This window comes from Rhipicephalus microplus, chromosome 6 (assembly GCF_043290135.1).
Source record: "Rhipicephalus microplus isolate Deutch F79 chromosome 6, USDA_Rmic, whole genome shotgun sequence".
In the NCBI taxonomy this organism is placed as follows: Eukaryota; Metazoa; Arthropoda; class Arachnida; order Ixodida; family Ixodidae; genus Rhipicephalus; species Rhipicephalus microplus.
The window spans coordinates 43,093,657-43,106,005 of NC_134705.1; positions in this window are offsets into that span (position 1 = coordinate 43,093,657).

A 12,349-nucleotide genomic window follows, 5' to 3' on the forward strand; every position below is an offset into this window, starting at 1 on the left:
CTCATAATCATAAGGTGATGTTGGGACGTTAAACGCCACATATCAATCAATCAAGGCGCCAATACACTTGGACGTGACCCGGCGCTGGCGTGCGCGCCCGCGTTCATTTCATCGCGTAACGCCAGCGCTGCCACTCCAGGTGCCGGTCCTGCCATATACTCGCAGGCGCACGCTGCGTTGTTTTGACGCATGCGTGTTCCAGCGCATCCGGGGTCCCTCCGTCTCGAAAAGAGCCAGACGCATTGCTGTGTGGGTAAAGCACTGGTGCCAAATACAGCATGTCGCATTTGGCACCGGTTTCCGTCAGGCCGCACCGACGGACTGGTCGCGTCGGTCGCGCTTGGCGCCAGACTATAGAGTGCTCGCGTTTTACTAACGTAGCGTCGCTGTGCCCAGCATTCGCTTGTATCAACGTTACGTTGGAGTATATTGGGCTTTTTTTGATGTAGTCGAGGCTGTTTCGTTAGCTCCACATATACCAAATTTGTTGTTATGTGGCGTCAATTGATGACGAAAGTATATGAGTGGTGCAAACATAATAATCATGAGACGCGTCTCATGTAAGAACATGACAACTGACCACGCTCAGAGCGTGCTTGCGGCTGCTTCACTAGCTCCACATATATTAATTTTGGATCACGAGACGTGAACAGATGAAGAAGGTGAAAAACACATCCGAACATGACAATTTTGACACGGAAGTCGTGTACGGCATAATTTACCTCCACCTTGTAATGTTGTGGAGATTTGAAAGTGGCATATCAACCTTCCTCATTCCTACTTCACATATCATCGATTCCCACTGTACGTGAAATCTGTCCATTTTTTATTCCCTTCCCAGTTTCCCCACAAAGGGCCTAGCCATGTCGCCAATTAGGAAGATAAATGAGCTCCTTGTCTATTTCCTTCAACAAACGCCTACCGCTAAATGGACGGCTCGTGAAGCAGTGGAAACGACCCGCCTGTTTTCGTAGGGCTAGAGTGTACTAGATCCATTCATTCTGTCGGTCGAAGCAGCACGTAACTGCACTGCAGATGACGTAGTGGTAATACATGTGGCTTCGCGCCTTTGTGTACACTGTGCACATCACACACACTGTGCACAGTGTCTGTGCACACACACTGTGCATTTGTGTACACTGTCCACATTTCGCACATCATAACCATCATCATCATCATGAACCAGACTGCTCTAAGGGCGGGTTAAAGACATCTTTTACAGTATGTCAATGCATCCTGTGTTCTATTTGCTGTGGCACAGAGATATTTCAGTATAGTTTTTTTGCCGGTGATTTGGTGCCGCTCTTCGCGCGCATACCCGCTACGTGTAGCAAACTTTATCATATCAAATAGCTTACCTGCTCTACGAAAATTTCTATGTCTGTGAACGTTTTGAACAACGTAACACTAAAAAAGCGTGAAAAAAAAAGTTGAGACGTGCATCCTTACTTGTAGGAAGCCATAATTGTGATATTTATTATAAATATTTTTTTTGTTTTTCGTGCATTTGTATGTTTGATGAAAGATGCTCATACTTTTTTTCTACTCAATGTATTTCTTTGTAATACTTATAATTTTGTAAGAAGTTTCTCATTGTTTCAGTTTTTATATATATTCTTTTATCTTGTTACTGCTAATTTGTGATGACTGTGATGCGTTATATTGAAACGTATGTCTCGATATCTGTCATACTTTTTGAATATGAATTTTGTGTCCCCTCGTTCAAAAGCACAATGAAATTTGTGTCTTTGTTCCACTTCACATGAGCAAATATATGGGTGAATGGACCTTAGTCAGGCAGAGGTAATCTACCTTTAGTCCCTTCAACCAAAGCAATCTTTCGTTTTGTCCTAATAAACAGTGAATGAATGAAATAAAGAATTATTTCTATAGTTACTTAGATATTTAATGAGAAGGAAGAATAAACTTTGTTGTCAGAAACTAGCAGGCTTAGGTGGCCGCTACTAGGCCTCCCATGAAGGAACGTCAAGGGCTTGCCTTGATAACGCCTCATGGGCGTGCCGGGTCGCCCCAGTTAAGGCGTCAAGAGCGGGGCTCTGCAGTGCCTCATGAAGGTTCGATGAAAGGGTCATGGTGTTAGCGTGCATGTACTGCCAGGCACTCCCACTGCATGTGCGGAAGCGCAGCTGGGTTAGTGCCACAGCACCGGCAGATAGGGGTTGTGTAGACGTACGGGTAGGTGAAGGTGGGCAGGGGTGGGATAAGTGTGGTTACGTTTGGCCCGGCAGTTCGTATCAGCAGACGCCATTGGGCGTAAGCCGGTCTGCTGGAATGATTGATTGGTATGTTGGGTTTAACGTCCCAAAACAAAAATATGGTTATGAAAAACACCGTAGTGGAAGTATCCGAAAATTATGCTGGACTGCTTTCAGTGCCATCGGTTCCCGGCCAGAAGCACCACGCACGACGCTTTCCTGTAAGTAAGACACGCAGTAAGTCAAGGCAGTTCGCTGTGGTCATGTTGCGAGGAACTCAACGAAAGTTTCGCGAAACAACCCTTTTTGTTGAACCGGGTCGAAGAGCATGAGACGGTGCCACTGTTGCCGTTCCTATGGAGCCAACCTCTCGACTCAGCTATTGTCGCCCCGCGAGGTCTGACGATAGTTATAGCGCGAGAACAAAACGACGACTCAAAGACAAGAAGCACTGTTCTCGCGCTATAACTATCGTCATGCCATACCAACTAGCCCAAGCTGCCACACTTCCGCGAGGTCGTCACAAAAGCACCGACTGTTCGGAAGCGTGGGAAGGCGTCGCAATGGCTGCTCTCAGAACTCGAGCACCTGGAAAACCGTGTACGGGAAAGTTCCGGAACACTGTAGCTGAACGCAGCCATGGACCACTGCTGAAATTCGTGTCAGCGGCCATCTCCCCAGAGCAGCCTGACTTGCCCTCTCCACTGGACTTTACCCCCTCACCCTGCGATGTCTTCAAATCATGGACCTGGTGCGTCATTGTGCGGTGCGCACATGTTACCCATTGGACATTTGCGCCTATGCTTCTCATCAGCAGAGTGGTTCGACATCTGCACCCTTTCTGGTGGTTTGACCAATGAGACTTTACGTGACCTGACGTGCAACAACAGTGGTCAGCGCCTTCTTCGGACTGACGTGTAGAGGAAACGGCGGGCTATAAAAGCCGAAGTCATTTGGAAATAGTAGCTGCATTTATGCGGAATCTCTGTACAGTTCCATCTTTCTCGTCAAGTAAATAAACCTTGGTTCTCTCAAAGAACGCGTCTCCTCACTGGCGAGCATCGGCTATGTGGACGTTCGTGGGGAGCCAGCTACCGCTAAAGAAACTCACCGTACCTGCCATCGACCCCTTACCCCTTTAGAACTGATGGCAGCGGTGGGATGTCATCAAACCCTCAATCCTTACGGTGTTTGTTTGAAGTAGACACAAAGTGATGGCCTGTGCCCGGTTGAGATTGGGAGGAGGTGGGCGAAAAACCGAGGTAAAAGTTCTCAATGAGATCATTGTAGGTATACTCGGCGACAACTTTTCTTGTCACTGAAGGGAAATCTACGAAGGTGGAGCTTCTGCACATGTATCACTACGCAAACTAGTCCGTCCTGGCACACGTCTCGTAACGCTATGGGAAGAGGTAGAGGGACACAATCAGCGTTTCATGTAGACGTAGACGCCGCTTAGCGTCTGAAGTGCACGTAAAAAGGCGTTACTTTCTCGCGCGTTGAAAAACGTGAAGTCACAACAAATAAATTAAAAGCATGGTCCTTTAATACTTATTTAGCAATAAAATTTCTACAAAAGTATTATATGGGGACAAAAGTGGACACCAGAGGCGCTACCGTAAGCAAGATGGCATTGATCGGCTGTGCTTGGCAGGGCTGTAGAGCGTTCACAGAAGCGTCTCTCTTCAAATGCACTTCGATATTTTTTGCTCTCCGTGTTCTCGCTAAGAAATAATCGCAGCTATTAGCCTTGTCAAAGTGGCCCATGACGCGCGTTGTCAAATTGCCTAAGTCCTTGATTGCTGGCTATGTTTTAAATGAGTCTGTCTGTCAAGTTACACGCAATCCTTAAATTGCTTAATTCCTCAATTCCTGAATAGTCTCTTTTGGGCTTAAACCAAAGGCTGTAACTGGTTTTAGATGACTGAAAGATTAACAAATTTTTCGCTAGAGATTCCGAAGCAGCTGTGCTCTGGCTGCACGTAACGTTCATTTTTGAAGTAATTGTCGCTTTATATTATTGAGCATCACAAGGCAGCCGATTTCTAGAGATTTTCATTGTGTACTTAGATATCTGTTTCAATCAGACTTAAGCTTTTTATGTGCGACACATTTCTGTCTAACGGATACAAATCAATAAACCACGTACCTAACAGTGGGTAACCTTCTGAATTTGGCAACTACGCTGCGCCTTGCAAGCAAATAAAGGAAAACGTGTCAGGGTTTCTTTGGCTCAAATTACTGCCACTCGCTGAAAATTCTAAAGTGCCATGAGCACAGGCCCATCGTTTATTCAAATCTGTATTTAATAAATAGTGGTTGAAAGTTGTGAGAAGGAATGAACGACCCAACAAAAATCACTGGAAAATTTTATACCCCCGGTTTCTTCCCTCCTTTAGCCGGGCAGGATAAACGACGCCCGCCTTTTAAGAGGTGGGTGCTTCGTTGTACGCGAATGCTGTTTTAGTTTGGAGAAATAACAAGGCAAACCTTCGAAATCTTCGGTACAGCGTCTTCCAGACTCGGTGGTTCTCGGGGCAGCGAAACGATAGTCATCGTTTTGTTGCCCCATTGTGTACATGTTCATTCATTGAGCACACGTCCGCACGTACAAATGTCACTGGCGTCGAAATGTTTTTCACACACGCGAGCGTCATTTGTGTTGAACGAAAATCTGGCAGTCTCCTTTCGCGGAATCACGCGTTTTCACCTGTCGCGTTGTTCCGCGTTGGCTAGAAAACATAACAGGGAAACTTTTTCGACGGTGTGCTTGAATCCCGAGCGACAGCCCGGTACGCAGCAGGTGTTGAACATCACTGTCAACACGATGCGACCCCGAAAAGCAAAAAAATGAGGGTCATCCATACGATCACCACCAATCTGTGCTAGTACTCCGCTAACGGCGTCTAGCGAAGAAGCCGGCCGAGCCAGCTCCCTGGCCCCTCTATCTACGCCAGCGCTGCAGCGCAGAAAGTATGAAGCTCTCCCTTGAGTGACGCGGGATATTCGCGACCAGAAAAAAGTATTGAAGGACCATGGTTAAAGTTAATTCGACTATCTTAATGGTAGGAGCTGCGTCCCGCCTCAAATATCTCCAAGTAGAAAATAAAGGGGGACATCAATATTTCACGGTAAAAATACGAGCGCTGTTGTGAAACTGCATTCGCTGGCGGTAGGATGCCCGCAATTCGGCTTTGTAGCCTTCGCTGCAATGCCAAGAAAAGTTGTCGCCGATTATAGTAAGGTTTTTCTTGGCGCCCATCTCGTCTCCGGTAGCTTAAGCATGGTTTTCAAGGCCTCGCGCAAGGGAGTGGGTGACCTCATTGAGGTTGGGGAGGCGTGGCTGGGTCCACGTGGATGCCGTCCCTAGAAACTTGCATCCTGAATGCAACAAAGCCCGGCGCCAAACTCGCACTGGAGCCACCACAAAAGCCCTCAACCATGCACCTGCCCCCCTCCCCCCATTTGTTGAAGAAATCAGTATCCTCAAAGTACACGTTTTGTAATTGTCACCACATGCATTGGAGACCTACACCGTGCAACGAGCGTCACTACTCTCTCTGCCGAGACAGCTGAAGAGGTGGTCATCGCCCTGGCTACTCCAGATCCCACCTGCGACACTATCGTATGCGCCTATCGCTCAGCTGTCACTAACTACAGCTCAGGCCGCATTTCTCCTCAAGCGCTTCGCATCCTATGCCAGGCACCACACTCCAAAGCCAACATGATCACCCTGACTCGGATCCCCACCCACACGAGGCCAGTGATGCACTAAATATGCTTCACGTTTTTTATCACGTATTTCAGTGGTCAGGCTTAGGCAGCCGTTCCAGCGCTATAACGCAATGTTTGCATATAATGTGCGGCACGTGTTTTATTGCCTAGCTTGCCTCTTGATTCGGTTCCGTTGTTGGGAGTTTTAATCCCATGGTAACTACATGTGATGTCATTCAATTACGTCAGTTGGCCATTACAGGATTTCCAAGTGATCAAAGTTTTCCGCAGGTACTGCCTAAACACTTCGTAAAAACTTCAAAGATAAACAAGATATACCAAGTTTGGGACGACGGGGAAAAAGCGATCGCACGATACTAATAATAAATTTCGGTGAGTTTAGCGGTTTTTTTGTACCACAAATATAAAGCTTACAATAGTTCATCAATGTTTGTCCAAAGCCTTCTTAAAGGTCGTCTTAAAGTTGGCTGAACAGTCATTATAATTTATCAACATACATACATATAAAGAAACATGAAAAAAATTGTAGTGAAAAGTAGACACTTGAAGAAAAAAATAACGAGAGTGCAGGTGCTATAGCCATCTGAATAAGTCACTATAACGCAAAGCTTTCAATAAAGCCTTGGCTGATTATCTGTGTAAAAATAAATTATGTCATCATTTGAGTGCTGAATGTTCCGACAAGGGTCTGTCGTCAAGGCGGCCTAACTCTGCAGCTTGCGGCAGTCTGTGCCCACTGTAGCGAAGGCTGGGAGAAATGTGGCACTGTCACTGACAAATGTGACACTGTCATACTAAATGATCCACCGCTTTGGTATGCTGGCACTGCGGCTAAGTGGTATAGGGAGAGGCGCGAGCAAGATGCCTCATATGTGCTCTAGGCTCTTCTATTAACATATATGTATGCGTCTTGGCCGGGTAATCATTTGCAAGCACGATTGTCTCGGCTATTAACGAATGTCGCAGTAGGCCCATACAAATGCGCCGTAGCGTGGACTCCTACGAGAGTGCGCAGGTATTGGTCAGCACACGCAAGCTGTCTTGCTCATAGCAGAAAAAAAGCGTCTTGTACAAACTCTGCATTGACTTTAGGAGATAATTTTTTTCACTTTCTTTTAAACGTCGCTATGACCTCTGCCTGCTTATAGCAGATATCATGCTGATGGTATTGAATGATGTGAAGCACTGTCGCCAATATTGAAAGAAAAAGCCTTTGAGATTCAGAATACACGTGCAACGTACATTGTATTGGGCTTTCACTAATCAACGTTTATATTGGGAATAGTTGCCTACTACTATTGAGACCGCCCCGCCACGGTGGTGTAGTGGCTAAGGTACTCGGCTGCTGACCCGCAGGGCGCGGGTTCGAATCACGACTGCGGCGGCTGCATTTGCGATGGAGGCGGAAATGTTGTAGGCCCGTGTGCTCAGATTTGGGTGCATGGTAAAGAACCCCAGGGGGTCAAAATTTACTTAGCCCTCCACTACGGCGTCTCTCATAATCATATGGTGGTTTTGGGACGTTAAACCCTACTTATCAATCAATCACTTTTGAGACCAGGTTCTTTCTAACGATAAATAAACCTTTAAACCCGGCGATTGGTTGTTACGTCTTCAGGATCTCTGCGGCGCAACTGTTGCGTTGCAATGGGCTGTGTTTGTCACAATATGAGCTGTTCTTCAAGAGGTTTCTTCCTTTACTACCGTGTAGGGCTTTCAGAATAGACGAGAGGGAGACAAAATGTCAGAAGTTTGCACTAAGCAGCAAAACTTGACACATCAAAGCTGATTCATCTTCAGTTCATGACATTCGAAACTCCGGCCGTCCCACTCGCACGGAGAGAGCGTTTGCAAAGGTGGCCTGTGCCCGCTTTTTGCCTCGTACCGTGGTTCTCCGATGGAGGATCAAAACAGTAGACAGTGTGAGGTCGAGGAAAAAATGGAGAAAATTGTGATTGCCCAGAGGGCATTGATGATGAGAATCGCCGAGCTGTAGACTTGTGAAGTCGGGAGAGAGAACTATTTTTGTCAAATAGTGAATAAAGTTGCACAAATCTCAAACTGCTGAGACTTTGAGTACACAATCCTGTAATAAAAACAGATGTGCTGATATAATACATTCAGTGCTTTTAGCTCTGAAATGCATTTGTAAATACTTTGGCTGGATGAATTTATGCGCTAGCATGTCGCCTCCGTATACAAGTGTTGTGTTTTCTTGCTTTTACAGAAAACACGGAAAATGTTTGATGAGATTAGCTTGCCAGACACGGTCAAGAGATTGAAAGGAGACATGCTTTCGGATGAGGTGGCTACAAAGTACTATCAGCGTCAAATGAAACCTGAACAGTGGAGTCTTCATGATGCTATAGCGCAAGCCGTCCACTTATCACTACGAACAGGCACGCATATGTGCGGAAAGCTGTAGAACAAGATGCGCGCATATTGGTTTTGAAATGCTAAACCCCACAAATCAATCAATCAATCAGGATGCGCGCCTCTGTCAATTGTGATAACTGGACGGCACGCGCTGCACTATCGAAAAGGCTTGCCGCTGTTAGGGTTTCATTTGACGCTGACAGTACGTTTGGCTAGGTGCCAAGGGAAATGGCACTTCAGAAGACAGCATGCTGCCAAATCCCGCTTGGTATAATTCTTTCTTTGCATTACCTTATTTCTTCAAGCGAATCTCTCAGTAACCCCTTGCATTGTTTCTGGCATAATTAAACAGCATATTCAGCTGCTCAACACCTGAATGTTGAGATATAATTGGAGATCTGATCTGATTGATGTGTTGTGGTTTTCATTCTGTTCTGCGCTCGACAGAGAGATGTGTTCTAGCACATTGCAATTGCCTATGTCATTGTTAAGTATTTTTGCATGTTTCAGTTGGTTCCCTCTTGGAATTGCACAAAAGCAGATCTGTTGTTTTACAGATTTATAATGTTAGTAATGTGTTTTTATGGTGACCGCCTTTTAGTGAGCAAAACGAGCTTTATGTGGCCAACAACGTGTACTACCACTAATAAGAAAAGTTCATGTTTGTATTTTTCTTTTGTTGTTGGTGCAAATATGCTGCATTTTGTGTCATTCTTAGTAGGCTTTTTACGCTTAGTGCAGAAATTGCTGCCACCAGCCCTCCCCTCCCCTCTCTATGGAACATAATTTGGTCCACTACGCTCTGGAGTTTCACTCTAAAAGGCTATAATGAAATACGCGCCATAGTACTTTACCCCCTGGGGTAGTATGACGTGTTTTACAACGAAACTGCGTGGCCATAATAGTACCATGCCTGTTTTCTGTTGATGTAGCGGGAACAGCACTTGTCTGCTAACCTAAATGTTGTGGGTGTGATCCTCGCGTGGCAGTCCCATTTGGATGGAGGTAAAATACCATGAGCCCTTGTACAATATATGTGCGCGTAATTACCACCAATTAGCAAAAATCGCTAGAGCCCTCTACTATACGACATATTTCATGATAATATCTTGGCGTATGATTAATATTTTGGTAGTTTCTGTTGTTACTGTGCTTTCATCGAAATGCGGCTTCACCAGCTCTGACCTAATACCGCCATCTCATACTTAGAGCCAGAACAGCTTTGCTGTCTGAGGAAGTGACCAATGAGGAAATATGTTGTGTAGAGAACTTAAATTTCTCAATGGGTAAAGTGACAGCAAGATTGCATTTTGATTTTCTCAGTTACTTTCAATACTTCTTGCTTTCTCTGACAGCTTTTCTGTGAATGACATGCATGTACCAGGAATATAGCCTTTGTTAGAGACGTTTGCATTTTTTTGCATTTGCTGAAAGGAAACCTCTTAATTTAAAAGGTCACTTCCAAAGCATCATGACGACTTTTGGGCGTCAGTTGAAGACATGGATGAGCCCGACCCTACTGAATATGAAACTCACTCAGGGTGTGTCAAGTACTCTTTTGGCGCAGCTTCTTTTTCACTCGTTTGTAGTATCTGCCGTATTCTTGTCAATATAAATTTCTTCAATATTCATCTGCAGTTTATATGTAAACTTACACATGCCCTTGTATGCATGCAACATCTAGTCACAGTGCGCAATGCACAGTCGACAACAAAGGCTTACGGACCATGCAAGCGCATGGCCAAAAGCCTCTTCAAGACACTTCCGCTACATCAGCGCTGGTAGACAGAACCGCATCACTCGAAAAGCATCCCTCTTTTAATCGATAGCCTGTCTCTCTTCTACTGGCTACAAATAATTTTCCCTTTTTTTCAACGCGACGCGTTTTGCGGCATCTGCGTCTACGTGCTTCTGTCTCGAGAACTGTCTATGAGCGTAACTGTTATCAGATGATACAATATTTATCACAAAGGAACACCCAACGAAATGCCGCTTGAGGCACGCTATGATAGTTTTGATCTCGCTATGAAAACAGCAATGTGATGGTCATACTGCGAATGTAAACTAACAATACGAACACCGAACTGATAATGCGCGACGGGGAACAAGAAAATTGGAAAGCCAGTGAATTGACTGATTGATTGATCCATTGATTGATTGATATCTGTGGTTTAACGTCCCAAAATCAGCATATGCATTATGAGAGACGCAGTAGTGGAGGGCTCCGGAAATTTCGACCACCTGGGGTTCTTTACCGTGCGCCCAAATCTGAGCACGCGGAGCCAGTGAATTACAAGGAGAGTCGTTTCCAGCACCAGAACTGCAGTCGATGGTCAATGGCGCACCGCAAGGTGGTGCAGACAGGCAGTGTGGCACGCGCTCGCGTGGTCCGCGAATTTTTGAAGTCGATTGTACGTGTTTTGTGCTTGTTCCTAATAAAGAAGTTTGTATGCAATGCACTTGGCTGTTGCCCAAGCGGAGGTTTATCATTCTATATTGCCATCAGTCGAATTTAATTTAATGACAGTGTTGCGATTTCAGAATTTAAAATGACGCATAGGTTGTTATGTCTCAAGTGCTAATTTGATTTGTTTTTTTTTTCAAAAATGCAATTTGCTAGAACATTGTGTGTGTTTTAGTCTAATTTCAGTTTTTTTCAGTGTATGTTCACAAGACTGAATAATTAGCATCCGTGAGCATAAGACACTTACTTTTTTGAGCTACAGCAACTGCAACTTCAGAGAGAAGGAAAAAATACTATAGAAGACTGCTTTTAGAAAACACAATGAATAAAAGACATCCCTTAACCTCTCTATCGTGTACACAGTGTTTCCTTTGGGACTTGTTTGGGACTTGCAAGGGATAACGCTGGCTTCAGGAAAATGCGGCCACATTGACCTGCAGGGGACAGACAGACAGAGAGACAGACAGACAGACAGACAGACCAAAATTTTTTCGTCGAAGGTCTCCAAGAAAGACAATCGTCTTTAAACCATCACTGGTCATTGTGGCGGAACAGTGCAGACGACGGGATGCAGAACGCAGCACTATCAACCCATTTCTTTATTGGAAAGCGATATAATAACAGACAAAGGCGAATAAATATTGAAAACGCTGCATACGCAATACATGAAGTTACTCGGTCGGAGGCATTTCTATTTATTCTGCTAAGGGTTTACCAGGGTTTATGGTCAGCCGAGACACGCGGTAGCGTTTGTTCATTTCTTTAGTGTTTATGATAGCGATTCCTTTCTAGCATCTATCTATCTATCTATCTATCTATCTATCTATCTATCTATCTATCTATCTATCTATCTATCTATCTATCTATCTTTCTATCTATCTAGCTATCTATCTAGCTATCTGCCTGTCGGTCCGTCTAGCGGCCTACGTCTTGGTGATCTCCTGATCATCCCTTTCACTCGGGCGAAAGTATAGTTAGTATAGTAGGGTAAGATGGTTTGATGAATACGACACACTGGTCACGACATTGAGAAATTCGCGAGGCGCGCGTATCTGGGGAAATAAGGTTATGCGAAACATGTAGACAGAATTTTTTTTGTTGAGCGACATGTCATAAAATGACGTTGAGTATATGTACAAATGCTGCGCACACAGACATATGTTTAACAGTGGCGGATAATCATTTAACAAGTTGTTTGCACTTGCAAAACAATGCCAACTTGAACTTGAGTCTTGAAAAAAGAAAACAGAAGCAATATTTTGATATAAGCGCCAGTGTTCACGAAGATTGCAGCCCTGGATACTGCTACGTATATCGCTCAGCGGATGACACCTAGCTACAATTGACGATAACCCGACGTTTCGGCTGTAAGATAGCAGTTCATGAGTACGGTTTACAAAATAAGATATCTAGAACTCCAATTACAACTGGCGTTTCACGAACATTAGGGTATATTTTAAAGAGAGTCCCGAGACGTAACGTGGCTCTGTGGTAGAATAATTGATTACCGCACATAACTAGCGTTCAATTGATGCTATAAGTTTGACGCTTATTCTTC